The sequence below is a fragment of the Papio anubis genome, chromosome 13 (assembly GCF_008728515.1).
Source record: "Papio anubis isolate 15944 chromosome 13, Panubis1.0, whole genome shotgun sequence".
Taxonomy (NCBI): Eukaryota; Metazoa; Chordata; class Mammalia; order Primates; family Cercopithecidae; genus Papio; species Papio anubis.
The window spans coordinates 98,996,259-99,011,167 of NC_044988.1; the positions used below are offsets into that span (position 1 = coordinate 98,996,259).

The 14,909-nt window shown below is 57.3% G+C and overlaps 1 long non-coding RNA gene across 1 annotated transcript; it reads left to right on the plus strand.

Annotated features, from left to right (window-relative positions):
* The first annotated feature begins 11,193 nt into the window (after positions 1-11,193).
* LOC108582314 lies at positions 11,194-14,362 on the plus strand. The gene is made up of 2 exons (XR_002517428.2): positions 11,194-11,279; positions 12,788-14,362. It is a non-coding gene; the product is annotated as an uncharacterized LOC108582314 (long non-coding RNA).
* Positions 14,363-14,909: the final 547 nt, after the last annotated feature.

Genomic DNA, 14,909 nt, shown 5'->3' on the forward strand with positions numbered 1-14,909 from the left:
CCTCCTCCCTGCTCCCCACCTCCTCTCCATCCTCCTCCCTCCCCCCCACCCTCCTCCTCTTGTTTCCTGCCCCCTCCTCCCCCCTCTTCCCTCTCAAGCCAGTATTTTTAGCTCGCTGCTGTGCATTCGTGTGCAGGGTGTTCTCTGACGCCTGGATGGGGTTTTATCTGTCGTGGCAGCCCCAAGGGCAGCTGGCAGACTTTTTCCTCTTAAGTTTGGAGCGCACTCCCCTCTTCCCAGGCTCGAGCCTTGGCTAGATGGGGGCTGGTCTCTCGCCTGCCTGGGTCTGGGGCCTGAGCTCGGTGTCCAGGCTGCCTGGCCTCCCCTCCCTGCCGCTGCCTCCCTTGCCTGCTCCCCCTCCTCTTCCTCATCCTCGGGCCTTTGTCTCTGGAAGACACGGAGCTGCTGGAGTGCCTGCCTGCACCACACGCGGGCTCTGCAGCCTCTCGCCGCCTTCCCCTCCCTTCTCTTCTAATTTAGCCCTTTCCTTGGGCAGCCTCTCTCAAGGCTCCAATCGTTCTCCTCCGTTTGTTCCTCTCCTTCCCTGCCTTCCTTTTTCCACCTCCTCCTTTTCTCCCTCCCCCTTTTCTCTCCTCTCCTGACACTGTTCTCCTTGCCTTTAGGGAATGGAAAAAAACTCCACAGTTGGAATGTGGGGACCCCAGCTTTACTCCACCATCCCATATTTTTTTCTGCCCTCAGCAGCCACCCCCTGGACAACAGGGTGGGGGAATGGGGAGGGCATTGTGAGAGGATTCTGGGGCTGAGGGGGTTCCTGGAGCCCAAGTCTCCAAGGCGAGCCTTCTGCAGGTCCCACCCTCATGCCCATGCCTTTCTGGGACTCCCTGGGGTGCAGCCTGGCTCTGGTGGGACCTCCATGTGGCCTGGGCAGGAGCCAGCACAGCCCTGCTCCTTCCCCAGGCTGTCTCTGCCCCTCCAACCCGGGTACTCAGAAATTTCTTCTCCCTCCCTCTTCCCCCATCTGGCACCAACCTGAATTTACCGTTGTGAATATCACTTAAAATAATCAACCTGTTGTTCTCAGCACTTTACAGTTTGCACATCTCTCTGCTCAGGTCACAGCAACTATGTACATTGGGCCCTATTTCACTCTCCCTGGTGATAAAGGAGGCATGTGCCCAGCACCTCGGGCACTGCCATCAGACCCACCTGAACTGGACCTAGGTCTCACCTTGCTGAGCCTTCACGTGGGCACCAGGATCAATACCTTCTTGGGGCTCAGAGACTCAGAGAGGCAGTGTCCTCTGCCCGAGGTCACACAGCCCCAGCTGGTGCAGAGAAGAGGTGTTTGGGGCTAAGTGTGAGGAGCTTGTGACCTCGGGGGCTCCACCATCTCCTTCCGGGGCCATTCTCATGCCTGTCCTCTCCCCAGGTCAGGATGGGGCCGGGACTGACGGAGCCCCCACCCTTTGCTTCCTCACCTACTCCTGACCCCCCGGGCTTTTCTGTGGGGCTGACTCGGGATGGTTGGTGGAGAAGGTGCTGCCTGTCCCCCACACTTTGTGCTGGCTTTGTCTTCCTCGTCCCATCCGAGACCCCCAGCCTCAGCACCCCTCTGTCCGCCCCACTCTCTGGGCCCCCTGCTGCAGTCTGGACTCAGCTTGCCTCCTCCTCCCCTCTCCTCTCTCCCTCAGGCCTCTGCTTTCCTGATTCTGCCACCTGGGCTGGCCCCTGGCTGGGCCCCCTCCATCCCGTCTGTCGTCCCTCTCTCCGAGGGCCTGTCCCTGCAGCTGCGGCATGTCCCCTGCTCTCTGTGCATTTCCAGCACAGTCTCTGTGTCACCCCAACCCTCTGCTGCCTGTATCTCCCCCTCTCTCCCTCCCTCTCCTGTCCTGCTGTTTCTGCTCACCCCAACACGGATACATGCACATACGCGCAAAGACACACGGAGGCACACGCAGGGGCCGGTGCAGACACGCAGCTCATACATGCAGCCCATACAGTTGTTACTGCAGCAGTGGAGGGACAGAGGCTGGCCCCAGGAGGAGGCAGAGGAAGGGGACCCCCTGCCCAGTCCTGATGTCCCCAGGCCTGCAGGTGCCTCATGGTGGGGTGGAGTTCTGGGCTGGACAGGCTCCCATGGTCCTGTGGCTCTGTCTTCTGAGTCTCAGGGGCAAGAGACAGCCTTAATGGGGCCAAAGCTTCCAGAATTCTGGCAGGAATCCCCAGCATACCCGACCAGTGCTGGTCCCAGGGCAGGGACCTGGAAGTGGGCGCAGTTCTGAGGGCAAAGGGGTTGGGTCGGGGCAGGGGCAGCAGAGACAGCCACTCAGCACAGGATCTGAGGGGGCAGCCACGGGGCCTGCACCAGGAGGCCCTGAGAGGTGACTGAGCCTCCATGCCTGGGTTCAGTGCTGCTATGGACGTGGGAAGCCTCCTCACCAGAGTTCCCGGGCCCTCTGTCCCCACTGCTCTCTAGGTGCTGGTGGGAGCCTGACAGTCCTGGGTTTGAATCTCACCCCCTTTCACTAGCTGTGCAACTTTGAGGGGTGACTGATCCCCTTCCCCTCCCTAAGGGGGTGATGCAGCCACCTGCCCTCAGGACCCAGTGGGGCCTCCATATCCCCAGCCTGGGGGTGGGACAGCCCGGTGCTGTAGAGTCAGCTCTGGGTTCAAGTCCTGACGCTTTCAGTAGAGGAAGGGGGCAGGGCTAGGGGTGAGCCTCCTCGCCCCGTGTGGGCCTGGGCTCTCCCCTGCAGCAGGGTCTGGTCTTGGCAGCCTTTCTTTGGGTTTGCACTGGGATCGGAGCTGGCACTGGATGTTTCCTGTTTGGGGGATTCTGTCTTAGGGGTGCTGAGTGGGTGGGGGACTGCTGGTATTGGCGCCTCTCGCTGCATGCCCGGGGCTCTCAGCCATTCTGCTGATGTCCGCTGAGTGTGGTCGGCCGTGAATTGGAGTCTGGGCAAATCTCTGGACCCACGGAGCCTCTGTTTCTTCCTCTAGAAAATGGGGATAACAACAGCATAACCCTCCCGGGTGTGAGGCTGCACCAAGAGCACCCCGGAACGCTCTGAGCTCAGCAAGTGCTGAGGTTCAAATGGGAGTGGTGGTTGTTCGCTCTTTTATCTGCTGGGCACGGCTTTAGGTATCCAGGCCATCCCTCTGCCCTCAGCCCACATGAAGTTTCTGCTCCAGAGCTGAGAGCTCAGGGACCCTGTTCCCCAGTTTTCTGTGCCTAACAGAAAATGGGGTAGGGGAACAAAAAGGAGATGGAGTCTGCACCCTCCCCAGGGCTAGAGGGGGACCTCCTGCTGTGAGCAGGGCCCAGTCCCTCCCCAGCTCTGACGCAGACCCCTGGACATTGGGAGGATGCTCTGCTCCCTCAAAGATCTGGCTTTGCCCCAAGATTGGAAGCCAACCAAGGAGGGAGGGGCAGGGGCTCCGAGGGAGGCAGAGTGTGGGGAGTAAGAGGGTCACCGCACCTCCATGAGCAGGGGACAGGGTGGGCTGGAAAGATGTGAGGCCTCAGGGGCATCCTCAGAGTGCTGTCCCCAAAGTTGGGGTCTGTCTCAGCTCCAGCAGGGAAGCCCGTCTTCCTCCTGTCTGCACCCCCTCCCTCCTCATGGTACCTGTACCTCTACTGATTTATGTTTATTTGTTTATTAATCCTCAGGCTCCCCCCAGAAGAGTGTCAGCTCCTTGAGGGAAGGAATGTGGTCTCATTCTCTGCTGCATCCTCAGCACAGGGTAGGGTGCCTGGGACATTGAGGTATTCACCAACAGCTGTCGGATGAATGAGTGAGTGCGGAATGAGTGGCTTCTGGGGCAGCTGGGGCTTGTGGCCTGAGAACACCAGCTCCACCTGTCCCTTTCTAGACGTGGACAGAGGGCAGATGCTGACCTGCTCGTTGATAGCCAGCCTGGGGGTGGGACAGCCTCCAGGCATGGCTATGGAGTCAGCCCTGGATTCAAGTCCTGATGCTTTCAGTAGGAAAGGGAGCAGGGCTGGGGACTGAGCCTCCCCACCCAGTGTGGGCCGGGGCCCTCTTGGGCAACAGTCTTTCTCCTGGTTTGCACTGGGGTGGGAGCCAGCACTGGATGTGTCAGGTTTAGGGGTCATGGAACCTCAATGTCTTCCTCAAAGCCTCAGGCTGAGGGCCTTGTGGGACCAGCGCCCTCACTCCCTGCTTTGGTTTCCTTGGCTCAGCCCCCGGCCACTCCCCGGTACCGCCAGTGGATCACCGTGTCGTCCCCACTCGCTCTCCCACCAAGAGATCCTTTGCACAGGCCGTTCCCTTCGCTGGGCATGCCATTCCCTCTGCTTTCTGCATGGCTGCTCCTGAGACTCCTTCCTTCCTCCAAGGCAGCTCCGCCTCCCTGCAGGCCATGCCCCATGACTCCCTTCCACCTTTGCACTTAGCCCAGCCCACACGCATCTCTCATGTCACTGTGTTTCTCTTTGAGGGTCACTTGACTGTCTCCTTGGAAAGTTAGCTCCATGCAGATCTGACCTGCCTGCTGTTGCCTCCCCAGTGCCCTCACAGTATACACTATGGAAGGTACCAGAGCTTAGAGCAAGGCCTAGCACACAGGGCACGCAATGGTGAATGAATGGACGAAAGAACAGACGAATGAATGATGGAACAAACAAAAGTGTGAGTTTTGGGATTAGACTGCCTGGGTTTGCATCCTCACCAGCTCTGACCCTTGGGCAAATTATTTAACCTCTCTTGGCCTCAGTTCCCTCATAGATAAAATGGGGATAATCACAGTGCCTACCTCATAGGGTGGTTATGTGGATTGAGTGGTTTCAGGGAGTATTCGATATCTGCAAGTGTGTAGCATATGAACATCACGTGAGATTTTTGGGCATAACCTGTGCAAACCCCAACTCTTGATGGGGTCTCAGGAGCAGCCGTGCAAAGGGCAGCGGGAATGGCATTCCGGCGGAGGAAACAGCAGCACAGGATGTTTTGAGGGGGGAGAGCAAGAGGGGAAGGGAGAGAGATGGATTGGCAGTGCCGGGGAGTGGTGGAGTGGTCAGGGGGCTGAACATCCACAGAAACTACCATGAAGAGGGCGCAAGCCAGGCCAGGCAGAAGGAGGAAGTAAACCAAGGCAGAGAGCAAGGGCTGGTCTCACAAGACCCTCAGCCTGAGGCTTCGAGAAGGCCATGGAGGTACAGTGACACCCCAAACCCCAGCCCCACCCCAGCTTCTCTTGCAGTCTTCCTCATCCCAGGAAATGGCGCCTCCCACTGTTCATGGCACAGGAGTCAGCCTTGATACTTTTCTTTCTTCCACATCCACATCTGATCCCTTCACAAATCCTGATGGCTCTACTTAAAATATATCCGAAATCCAGCCATTTTCATCTCCACTGCTCCTGTCCCCAACCAGGCCACCGCCATCTCCCCTCTGGGCTCTATCAGCTCCCAGCTGAGAATTCTGATCAGTTCCCCTGACTTCCCTCCATCCCCTTCAGTCTATTCTCACTCAGAAACCAGAGAGATGGTTTAAAAACACAAATCAAGCTGGGCACGGGGACTCACGCCTGTAATCCCAGCACTTTGGAAGGCCGAGGCGGGTGGATTGCCTGAGTCCAGGAGTTCAAGACCAGCCTGGATGACATGGTAAGACTTCATCTCTACAAAAAATAAAAAAGTTACCCAGGTGTGGTGGGATGTGCCTGTAGTCCCAGCCACTTGGGAGGCTGAGGTGGGAGAATGGCTTGAGCCCAGGAGGTCGAAATTGCAGGGAGCAAGATCGCACCACTGCACTTCAGCCTGGGTGACAGAGCGAGGCCTTGTCTCAAAACACACACACACACACAGACACACACTGACACATACACTGACCCTGGGCTCGCCCCTGCCTTCACCTTCCCTGGCTTCCTGGGTTCAGGTGTCCTTAGAGTCAGGACACCGGGCACGCCCCCTTGGTACCTGCTGCTCCGGCCCGGAGCCTCTGCTCCTGGCTCCCCTCAGGCCTCCTTCCCTCCCTCCCGCCACCCAGGTCTCGGCTCCAGTGGCATCTCCTCACCTCCCTGACGTCCCTGTCCAAACTCCAGCCCTCTTGTTCTCTGCTCTAGCCCCTCACCCTGCCCCCTGGTTCCTAACATTAGTTTCCTGGTTCTTTGTCTCTCTTTCTCAGAATGTCAGCCTTGAAAAGGCTGGAACTTGGCTTTGCTGTTCAGTGTCTCCTGGTGCATAGAAGAGTGCCTGGCAAGAGTCTGTGCTCATAAATATTGATTGGACAAACAAATGAATGCTAACTATGACTATTATTACCATTATTGGTCGGCAAAAGCTAGAGGAAGATAGATTGAGGAGAGGGTTGATGTGATTATGTCTAATAAGAAAAAACAACAACAAAAAACAGTGGCCTGCTCCTGCCTGGCTTCCGTCAAAGACCAAAGACCAGTGAGCTTTCTGTCCTCCAGGCTCTGTCTTCCTGCTGCCATGGTTACCACGCTCCGTGGGCTTCAGAAGAAAGGCCAGGCCAGGCTGACTCTGCGGTTCTGCCCGGCTTCCTTGGGTAGCCCAGGGCCTGGTAGAGAAAGATCCCATCCAAAAACAGCTGGCCTCCCCGGTCTTATCTCCGTGGTGCCCAGATGGAGGGAGAAAGGAGGCACTTGCTGTTCTTCCAGAAAAAAACCAGTCCAGGTTCATTCTGCATTTGTGGAGGACCTGGTCATGCTCTGGGCAACTCAAAGACGTTTGGATCACGGTCCCTACCCTCCGGGAGGTTTCTGGCAGCAGGGAGGGGCCAGAGACAAGCATTGACTTAGCTGTGTATAAAAATAGCAAGGGCTTGCACGTGACAGGGAAAAGTCAGGTGCAGAGAAGCAGGGAGAGCTCTCTCACCCATACCTGCCCCCCCAGCCTCGCTGTCCACTCCCCCTGATGCATGCCTTCCTGGCCAAGGTGGCTGAGTTCCCATGTCTCCACCGGGTGCCATCCCAGACTCCCAGAGGCCTGGGGCTGAGCCGCTCCCTCCGTAACCTCAGGTCTCAACCAGCGGCTGACAGAGGTTAAGAGAGCTTGCACAGATCTCACCGCTGGTGGCTGGCAGAGCTTCAGAAGGGTGCAGAAGGGACACTGACTTGGCAATGGCATCCTGGGATCATCTTTCGCACCTCTCTGCTCCTTCAGCTGACAATCCAACCCTGTTCTCCACCGCTGAGAACAGACTCTAGACTCCCAGAGAGCCTATGAACTGACCACCACACCCCGAGGAGCAGCTGCAGGGTTTGGGGGTCCAGGGCTAAGGCCTAGGACCATCACCATAGTGGTCACTGTCTTCTCCATGACTATAGTCATCCCCTCCATGACCAACCGTCATCACCTCCCTCATCACCACTGCTGTGAGAAAAATTGTGTCCCCCAAAAAGATAGGTTAGGCTGGGCGCAGTGGCTCATGCCTGTAATCCCAGCACTTTGGGAGGCCGAGGCCGGTGGATCATCTGAGGTCAGGAGTTCCAGACCAGCCTGGCCAAAATAGTGAAATCCTGGCTCTATTAAAAATACAAAAAATTAGCCAGGCATGTTGGCGGACACCTGTAATCCCAGCTACTTGGGAGACTGAGGCATGAGAATTGCTTGTATCCTGGAAGCGGAGGTTGCAATGAGCCGAGATTGCACCATTGCACTCCAGCCTGGGCAACAAAAGCAAAACTCCGTCTTAAAAAAAAAAAAAAGGTTCAAGTCCTAACCCCAGTCCCTCAGAATGTGGCTTCGCGTGGTCTTTACAGAGATAACCAAGTTAAGGTGAGGTCACTGGGGAGCCCTAATCCAGTAAGAGTGAGGTTCCTATAAAAAGGGGAAAGGTGAACAGACATGCAGAGTGAAGATTATGTCAAGACGGAGGGCAGGAGGATGGGAGGACCAGAGGACAGGAGTGACGCGGCCGCACACCAAGGCTGCCAGAAGCCAGAGAGAGGCCTGGGACAGAAGCTTTGCTGGGGCCTTCAGAGGCAGCATGGTCCTACCCATGCCCTTACTGTGGACCTCGGCCCTCCGCCACTGTCAGACGGCTCTAGCAAGTGAATATAACCACCATCAGCATCAACCATCATTATGATCGCCCCGTCCTCATCCTCATCCTCAACACCCCCGTTTTCATTTATATAACCACTGTCAGCATCACCACCACCATCATTATGATCACCCCGTCCTCATCCTCATCCTCAACACCCCTGTATTCGTTTCCTTCCTTACGGCTGAGGAGCACATCACTACAAACACGGTGGCTTAAAACAACACAGATGATTCTCTTGTTGTTCTAGAGGCCAAAAGTCTGAGATCGAAGTCACCAGGGGGAGGCTCCCTCCCCAGGCTCAGGGAGGACCCTTCCTGCTGCTTCCAGTTTCTGGTGGCTCTAGCTGCTCCTTGGCTCGTGGCTGCATCACTCCACCCTCTGCCTCCGTCTACACACAGCTTCTCCTCTTCCGTGTAATCTAGGCACTTGTGATGGTATTTAGGCCCCCCTTGGGTAATCCAGGGTGACCTCCTCCCAAGATCGATAGCTTAATGACATCAACAAAGATCCTTTTCCCAAATAACGTCACATTCACAGGTTCCAGGGATTAGGGTGTGGACATATTTTTTTGGGGGGGTGCACCATTTAACCCACTGCAACCACCACCACCACCAGCAATGCCATGGTTGCCAATATCAGTTAAGTTCTAGAAAGTACCAGGTCAGTTCAGGGGCCTCACCTGCGTCATGGCATTTCTGTCTTAAGACAAACTCAGAGCAGGCTCTGTTATTTATTTATTTATTTACTTATTTAATTTATTTAATTTATTTTTTAGACGAAGTCTCGTTCTGTCGCCCAGATTGGAGTGCAGTGGCACAATCTCTGCTCATTTCAACCTCTGCCTCCCAGGTCCAAGTGATTCTCTTCCCTCAGCCTCCCAAGTAGCTGGAATTACAGGTGCCCGTCACCATGCCCAGCTAATTTTTGTATTTTTAGGAGAGATGGGGTTTCACCATGTTGGCCTGGCTGGTCTTGAACTCCTGGCCTCAAGTGATCCGCCCGCCTCAGCCTCCTAAAGTGCTGGGATTACAGGCGTGAGCCGCCACGCCTGGCCTAGGGTCTGTTATTATCCCCATTACTTAACACATAAGGAGGCCAAGGCTTGGAGAGAAGAACTCGCTGGCCCAAGGCTTCACTTAGAAGTAAGAATTTGAACCCTGGCAGTCTGGCGTCAGTGGCCCCTGCCTGACGGTTACCCTGTCCCCAGCCCCAAACTTCTGATCATACAGATAATTCCACAGATGAAAGAGTGGGGCGACCAGCACCTGAATGGGAGGCACAACGCCATGGTCCCATCTAGGCTCTATCACCAGCTGGTGGCACATCTTACCCCCATCTCCTTCCCCTCTCTGGGCCTCAGTTTGCCCAATTGTAAAACAAGATGGGGAGGTAATTGGTCTGGGTAATCTCCAAAGTCCTCACAGATGTAGGGTTCTGTGACACTGGGTGTCTATTATCATTTCTGTCACAATCACTGCCCAGGGCCCCGACTCTCACATCAGCTAAACCCTCTAAACCCACCACCAGCTGCCAGAGAGCTCTGCTTGGACGGTCAGCCTGTGGGGTGAGTGCTGGTGACTTGGAGTGGAGGGAGGTATAGGCTTGCCCAAGGCCTGTGCCTGTCCATATCTCAGGGCTGAGAACCTCTGTCTTACACTCCACAAGCGCTGGGGTAGGGGTAGAGGTGGGGCGGGGATGGGGGATACTCTTTCTTCTTGGAACCGGTGACTTTGGTTCACACATTCAGGTAGGGCTGTGTGGCTGAGAGCGGCTGGTGCTGGGAACAGAGCGGAAGATCATTTATCTTGCAAGGGCAAAGGCCTCGGTGACCAAAGGCTAACCGCGTGTCCTTGGAAGAGAAAAAGAAAAAGAAAACATAAAACAGGCTGAAGGGGGTCTCTGAAAGTTGTTTCCAAAATCAGGGTTGTTCACTAGGAGCTGCTTGTAAGTGTAAACATTTTTTTATTTTTATTTTTTGAGATGGAGTCTTGCTGTGTCGCTCAGGCTGGAGTGCAGTGGCATGATCTCAGCTCACTGCAACCTCTGCCTCCCAGGTTCAAGTGATTCTCATGCCTCAGCCTCCCGAGTAGCTGGGATTACAGGCGTGCGCCACCATGCCTAATTTTTGTATTTTAGTAGAGACTGGGTTTCGTCATGTTGACCAGGCTGGTTTTGAACTCCTGACCTCAAGTGATCCTCCTGACTTGGCCTCCCGAAGTGCTGGGATTACCGGAGGGCCGTGCCCGGCCAATATTTTTTTTTTTTCTGAACCCATGTTACGTGTGTACTGCAGAGGCCTTTTTGCTCTGGCTTCCCTGTCCAGAACAGCAACTGTTTGCATTTGAGCTGATAATGTCCAAGAGTGGGGAGCTGAGTTAGGGACAGAATCACCAACTTTAATTAGCAGGATGACATTAACATCCCAGCAGGGGCTTGGGGGTGGGGGGCGTCCTTCAGGCTCCTCTGATCCCAGTGGACACCTCCCCACAAGTCCCTCAATCCTGGGACACTGGAAGCCAGGCGCCCTTCGAGGGTGGAGGGAGGCCACCCACCTCCCCACGTGGCCAGAAATCGCATGCCCTGGCAGCCTGCCCTGGCTTGGTTCAGCAGCGCCCAGAATGTTCTGGTCTTTATCTGGTTTAGTTTTAAGTGCTTCCAACGGCAGCGGGGCTGTTCCACCACAGTCCCCAGGAAATTGGTCCGTGTAGGACGGAGCCTTCCCGAGAATGAAGTCATCTGTTCCTTTTTTATTTTTTGTTGCCTTTCTCCTTCAACGCGAGTCACCGGGCCTCTGCAGTCCCTCCCCGCGCCAACGCGCCCCGCCGCGGGGCCCGGCCGGGCTGGCGGGGGAAGGGGCGAGGGGCAGGGCCCCGGGGTGCGCGGCCGCCCGATGCCCCCTGCTCGCGCCCTGCCCCCCGTCCCAGCCCCCGCCCGCCGCGGCCTGAAGGTGAGCTCCCCGGGGGCCGCCCGCGATCCGGCACGGCCCGCTCGGCAAACAATAACAGTAAATAACGCTCCCTTGTCAACGTAATAAAAACGGAAACGGTTACAATGTTTTTTAATAAGCGTCCCCCATCAATCTCCCTCCCCCACGTCCCGGGCCGTGGACACGGGGGAGGAGGGGGAAGGGTGGGGGGCACCGGGCCGCGCTGCTTGGGGGGCCCGGGGTGCAGGAGGAGGAGGACGCCCGGGGGAAAAGGGGAAAACACAGCAAGTGAGAGACGAGGGGGCGCGAGCGGCCGGGGTCACGCGCGCCAGCCGAGCCGGGAAGCGGCCGCGGTGAGTAACACCGTTGCCATGGCGACGTGGCCGCGAGGAACAGGAAGCGGCAGAAATAGCAGCCGCTGCGGCCCGCGCCACCCGGCCCCTCCCCCCGAGCCCGTTGCCTCGGAGACCGGGCCAGAGCGAGGCTGCGCGGGCGGCCGCGGCCTCCTGCGCCCCAACCCGCGCATGCGCAGCGGGGTCTGGCCCACGAGGGCTTCGCGGGAGTGTCTGGCCGTCGCGGGAGTGTCCCGCCGCCGCGCCGGGGCCACCCCGACCCCCAGACCTGCCCTGGCCGCCCGCTTGGGTGGTGGTTCGGGGGCGGGGGGAGGGAAAAGCCAAATCGTTCCTTGTTTGCCTTTGGAAAGCCTCTCCGCCTTTGTTCCGGGCGGATTCCTTGGTTTCCAGGCGCTGTAGGCCGGAAGAGGAGGGGGCAGGGACCCCGGCTCAGCGGTCCCAGACGTTTTCGGAGCGACAGACCCTGGGCCCAGTGCGGTGACGCCGAGGGGACGCGGGCCACCAGCGCTCCCCTCCGGAGCTCAGGCCCAGTCCGGGCTTCCCAGGCCCCGGGGCTGCCCTCCCGGAGCCGGACCTCCCCTGGGGGTGGGGGTGCTGCCCCGGGGCACCTTCCTGGGTTTCCTGTCCTTTTGTTCACGTATCCCCCTCCCCGGATTGAACCAGTAAAAAGCATAAAGCGGAAAATACGTCCTTGCCGCCCCCAGGCTCCCTCATCCAGCAGAAAACTCTCAAAACAGTCCACACCCCTCCCAAAGTTGAGAGCAACCTGGACGTTTCATAAACAAAACGCGCCCTCCAGCAGCGTGTTTGTGTGGAGGTGGCCTCACGTGGCTGAGGCTGGGGTGTGTGTACGTGCGCCGGGGGCACGCGATCATCTCTCAGGCTGTTTGTGGAGAATTTTTTTTCTCTCCAGATTTTGTTTGGTTTGTTTTTAATAAGGGTCAGAGGTCTGGGCTTCTGTGGGGAAGGGGCAAGGGTCATTTCGGATGGCCAGGCCGGGAGGTCCCAGGGGGAGGGATCACGGAGCCTGGGCTGCCGTGCGAGGCGGGAGCCGGAGCCGCCCCATCTGGCCCTGCTCCCGGCGGCGGCCGGTGGGAGTCAGCGGGTCCAGGCTCCGCGGACTGCTCCTGGGGTATGGCCCCAGAGTGGACCCAAGCCAAGGACTGGGATGTCTCTCCCCTGGACAGGGCAGCTGTCATTTCCCCGGCCCCTATCCTGGCCACACTGGCCAAGAGAGAAGGCAAGCGGAGTGGCCCGGGTCTCTGGGGCTTTCTACATTGGAAAGGGGAGGCTTTTGTTTTTTGTACAAGGCGGACTTCAACTCTCAGCGAGCAGGCTGACCAGATGGGAATGGAGGGAGGGTGTGCGGGGAAGGGGGACCGCATGCTTCAAACCTCCCGGCCACCATCGCCTAGCAGCCTGGGCCCCCACTGCAGCCCTGTGCTGGCTGAAGGGAGGGAGGGGCTAGGACTGATGTTTATTCTTCCCTCCTCCCTCCCCCTTTCCAGATGTGAGAAAGGAACCCAGCCCTGCAGGGGAAACTTGTCTGGTATCCAGAAGACTTAGGGTCCACGGTGGCGGTCTGGGTGTCATATTGCCATCTCTCCTTGAAGGAGAAGATGAACACATGGGGAGAAGGCGCCTGGGAGCTGTTGCTACAGTCTAGAGAAGCCCCACCTTGGCTCAGCGGGCAGTAGCCTGTGCTGAGAACGAGGATTCCAGGACCAGACAGTCCTGGCGGTGGATCCCGGCTCTTCTGAAGCCACAGATTGTGCATCTGGATGACAGGGACAGCGCAGTGCCCCCATCACAGATGGTGATAGCTTCTGGAGGTGGTGCACACAAGCTCGTGGCATGGTGTCTGGTGCACAGTAGGTGCTAGAACATGGAAGCTGTCGTTGGAGCTGGTGTGACCCAGGATGGCCACCTTGGTTCTCTGACACTCTGGGACTGGCCGTATCCCAAGGCAGGTTCTTCTTTGGTCCAGCCTCCAGGAAAAGAGCACCGGACTGGGGTCATGAGAAGCAGAGGCCAGGGATTCTGCCGCCAACCCGCTGTGTAATCCGAGGCAAGTCCCTGAGCTGCTTTGAGCCTCAGTCTTCTCATCTGGCAAATGGGATAATAATCACAACTGCCACTAATTGTGAACTTACTCAGTGCCAGGCACTCCACTGAGGTTTGTACATTTCCTTATCTGATTCGAGCCTCAAAAAACCAAGTGAGGTAAAGACCATGATGATTCCAGTTTCACAGATGAGGGGACAGAGCCTCAGAGAGGTGAAGCCACTTGCCGGGGACGCAGCTGGAAGGTGGTGCAGTCGCTGTCGCACACCCCTGAGAGCGAGTGTCCAGGTGCTGCTCCTGTCTCTGTTGTTCCCCTGCCCTTCCTGTTCACCCCCTGTACTTTTTGGTGGCTCAGGCCACAGCTCTCCCTTTGTATTTGAACCCTTGGATCCAGCCATTCTGGAATCTTCATAGTCTGGTGCAGATCCAGCCCCCTCAGTGGGAGACATCCTCGGGGGTAGATGGGGACTTGAAGAAAGCCAGGTGGGCCCCACATGGTCCCCACAGTCAACCTGGCATCTCACAGCTGATCTGCCATCCACCACGTCTCCCCCTGCCATTTACACCAAAGGGTTGGGGTTCCTAACACACCCGGGTGGACGCGTGGCCTCCAGATGGTGCAGTTAATCCCGCTGGAAGCTGTAAATCAGCGTGATTGTCCCAGCCTCCCCTCCCCTCCTCCGCGCTGTCACCTCCGAGGAGCTGGTGGGAGAAGCGCCCCTCCAGCCCCGCCCTCCCGCCCTGGCCTTTGTTCCTGCTCAGTAGCCGGCAGGAAGTGGCCCAGTCACGGTCTCCACGGCCCACGTTTGAATCTCAGCCCTGTCACTGCCTGGCACGGTGGCTTTGGCCAATCGCTTCATCTCCTGTTATCCTCAGTTTCCTCATCCATGAAATAGGGTGGGTCACAGCGCCTGCCTGATCCCAAAGATGGGGGCTGCTGTGTGTGAGCACTCCATCCTGGACCTGGCTCCCAGGTGGTCCTCGGATATGCTGCTGGTTATAACAAGTGCTTACTCTGGGCTAGGTGTTGTAATGCTTTAGCTCAGTGGATCCTCAAACAAGCCCGTTATGACCCTTTTATAGGTGGGGAAGCTGCCGTTTGGAGATGGGAATAAGTTGCCCAAGGCCACACAGCCAATTAGCAGAAGAACTGGGATTAAACCAGGCAGGCCTGTGCAGCTCTAAAGACCTCACTGTAACCTTAGGTTCCTGGCCCTCCCTACTGAGACCTTCTGAGGCTCTCTACCAAACCAGCGTCTGCAGTGACAGCATAGTTAGCCCTGCCTAGAGCCGCTGGGTTAATAGGTCCTTAATAAAGCCAGCAGAAGCGTCTGCAGCTTCGCAGGGCAGGGGCCGAGGGGCCAGGTGCAGCAGATGTGTCCTAATGAAAATATCGGGTGGGGAGGGGGAGGGGACTATGGAGTGAGCCGCCTGCTCATGTCTCCAGCTTCCTGACCTCTGTGGCTGAGTCACTGGAGGCCTCCAGGTGCAGGGGACAAGGAACAATCAATTCCATCACTCGTTCCATCCATGCTGGCTTGCTTCCTTTCATCCATCCATCCATGA